We start from the raw sequence: 3,585 nt of genomic DNA, 5'->3' as shown, positions 1-3,585 counted from the left end.
GGTGATCTCTTCCTGTTACAGTTAGAGCTGCAGTATTTCTGGTCAGGTGATCTCTTCTTGTTACACTTAGAGCTGCAGTATTTCTGGTCAGGTGATCTCTTCCTGTTGCAGTTAGAGCTGCAGTATTTCTGATCAGCTGATCTCTGAGGCAGCACACAGACCATCATAAAATGGGGGATCAAGGGGAAAAAATGTAAAAGGGCAATATATACTATATATGTTACATTTTGATTTGATTCTATAAAGGACACGTAAGATTATATAAACTATCTGTTGGTTGCAAATTTATTTTGGGCTACCACCCAAACCATGAATTAATCAGATTGTTGTATGAAACCCAGCGCAGATCATGATATCTTACACTTATAAACAGGACATCTGCCATTGACTTCTACATGACATTGTCAGGTTTTTAGTCAGACTTTTAACAGCATTGGGGTTTAATAAATCACAAAAAATTCAAGGTTTTTTTTCTTGGTTTTTCTCTTTTAAAACTAAGGCCAGAAAAAAATCAGAGTTTAGTAGATAACCCCCAAAATGTTGAAACTCTGAATTTTTAATTGCTTTCTGAAAAAAAAATTATGTGCATTTATTGATGCCTGTAACAGTTTTAAAAAAAGTCAGGACAAGTGCAACGAAAGACTGTAAAAGAAACGCAGAGCTAAAAAGAGCGGATCCCAGTGAGGCGGGTCGATTTTGGGTATCTGGAGTCAGAGTTGTAAAAAATAACTTTACATACAAGCACTGAAAATAATGAAATCAGATTTAAGAGCATCTATAAAGAGGATATGACAGAAGCAAATTCTGTTTCTAAGAATAATACATTAGTAATTGTTTTTGGTTTATTTAGTTTAACTTGGTTTTAGAATTACTAAAGGATGTGGTTTATATTGTTAAGCTTTGGTAGTAATATAATGCCTTGTATGTGGTGTACTAAACCTCTTTCAATCAACATAATATAACAGAATATATAAAAAAAACTGTAACACCAAAAAAATTAAAGCATTTTAAAGTAATTAACATATAATATAAAATTAGTATGAACTGGTAAAAACTGGTGTGTTTGCTTCAGAAAGACTACTACAGTTTGTATAAACAAGCTGCTGTGTAACCACGGGGCAGTCATTTAAGCACAGTAGATAACAGATAAGTACTACTATAGTTTATATAAACAAGCTGCTGTGTAGCCATGGGGGCATCCATTCAAGCACAGGATACACAGTAGATAAAAGATAAGTACTACTATAGTTTATATAAACAAGCTGCTGTGTAGCCATGGGGGCAGCCATTCAAGCACAGGATACACAGTAGATAACAGATAAGTACTACTATAGTTTATATAAACAAGCTGCTGTGAAGCCATGGGGGCAGCCATTCAAGCACAGGATACACAGTAGATAACAGATAAGTACTACTATAGTTTATATAAACAAGCTGCTGTGAAGCCATGGGGGCAGCCATTCAAGCACAGGATACACAGTGGATAACAGATAAGTACTACTATAGTTTATATAAACAAGCTGCTGTGTAGCCATGGGGGCAGCCATTCAAGCACAGGATACACAGTAGATAACAGATAAGTACTACTATAGTTTATATAAACAAGCTGCTGTGTAGCCATGGGGGCAGCCATTCAAGCACAGGATACACAGTAGATAACAGATAAGTACTACTATAGTTTATATAAACAAGCTGCTGTGAAGCCATGGGGGCAGCCATTCAAGCACAGGATTTTGCCTTGACAAAGCCAGCAGGCGAAACACGTGTTGGCACACTGGGAAGCGCTTTTTGTGAAGTCTCCTGGGCGCTTTCCTTATTTTTACTATTGCAAAATAATTTCCTATTGATCTTAAACCTTTGCGACCGCATTGATTCTTCTTTTTAATCTTACCTGTTATCCAATGGCACTGTGGGATTTGTAGTTTTATAGGGAAGATTAGCTCTCCGAATTATAAGATAGCAAGGTAAAATTGAGACTACAGTCCCCAGTGACCTACTTTCTCCTCCGTGTGGGGTCCCAGACTTAGAAAAAATTTAGGCAGCTAGAACTTGGGACTTCTCCACCTCTAACAATTTTCCTATTCCTCCTTTCTCTTTCAATGCTGGTCTCTTTTGAATAATTTTATGCAAACGTTTCTTAACACCCTATAACTTTAACGGGGTGTATGGATTAATTACTATTCACCAATTTTTATGCAGTTCTCAAAGATTACCGTAATTGATTTGCAGCAATTTTAATGAATTTAGTAAAGTTTACTTTTTAACAGTTAATCAGTTATTTACAATCCTCTATAATGAATGGATTTTAATGTGTGATATATAATAATGAATTAACTTTAATCTCACCTGGGTCAACTTAATCCTGGTTATTTAAATCAACTCCTTAATTTCATTTGAAGCACTAGCACTTTATAGCACAATATTAATTAATCCTATTACATGGTTTTTAATTGCTGATGAATTATTAGCACCTAGTACATAGCACTTTATTGGGTAATCCAGCAATGGCTGCCCAATAATTGAAGCAACACTGGGTTAGTAACCTTTAACCAATCAATTGAAACTGTTAATTTCGACACTGCTGCACAGATACTTGAATTTTCTCTAATTGGTGGTCCATTGAATAGAGAGGGGTTTTACTTCTTTTCATTTCTATAACACATTATTTTGGTAATCACACCTCTTTCGTTCGGAAAACGTATTGCTTTTTTAGGAAGGTACACTGAACAATTCTTTCTTTACTAAAGGAAAACCATTCATGCTCTATCACTTCTGCTGGGGGGATTGTAAATGCCCCCTATAAGCAAAAATGTGAGAGTTGAAGTGCCACAATATGTGAAGAAGCAGAGGGTGACCATAGTGTGTTGCCATTTTACAGCTTGGCGTCTCAGTGAATGCGGATCCACTGGGGGTTTGTAATTATCTGCTGATGTTCCAGAGCCAAATCCATGACCTGAAGGAGCTGCACAATTTGGCTCAGAAGTTGAAGCTTTTAAGCAGAGCCGACGTGGTGGTTGTTACACAAACAGAGGAACCTGCTCAGATGACTGGGTGAGTTGGCACAACACCACCTCCTGCTCCATAGCCAGCGGGTACATGTAGGGAATCACATCTGGCTGTACAGAGAGTTGCCACGGGCACCAGCCTTGTACTAAACACTAGTCAGCCTGTACATTCTGGGCCTCTAGAGCCTCTAAGCAACAACAGCCAGGAGTCAATGGAGTGCTGTGTGTCTGACACTTTCCATCTATTTTCCCCCCAGGGCCTGTCAAACCGGAGGAGAAGTTAATAACAAGATTCTCTCAGCAGCTAAAATTCACCACCGCACTCAGCGTCACTAACCCCACAGGTAAGGGCATGGGCACCCTGCCAACAGCAGCCCCCTGACTGGGAGGCACTGACCCCACAGGGTATTCTCTGCCAGTAGCAATATATTGAGAAAATGACACAGTGCCAGAGGGAAGGCTTGACAAGCACTGACCAATGCTGATGTGGCCCCTGGAGGCCAATGTGTGCATGTGATTGGCTTATCTCTGAACACTCAGTAATATTTGTGTAATATTGAGGGACACTGCCAAACATGTA

The sequence above is a fragment of the Xenopus laevis genome, chromosome 8S, assembly GCF_017654675.1.
Source record: "Xenopus laevis strain J_2021 chromosome 8S, Xenopus_laevis_v10.1, whole genome shotgun sequence".
NCBI lineage: Eukaryota > Metazoa > Chordata > Amphibia > Anura > Pipidae > Xenopus > Xenopus laevis.
This window is presented reverse-complemented; position numbering follows the sequence as displayed.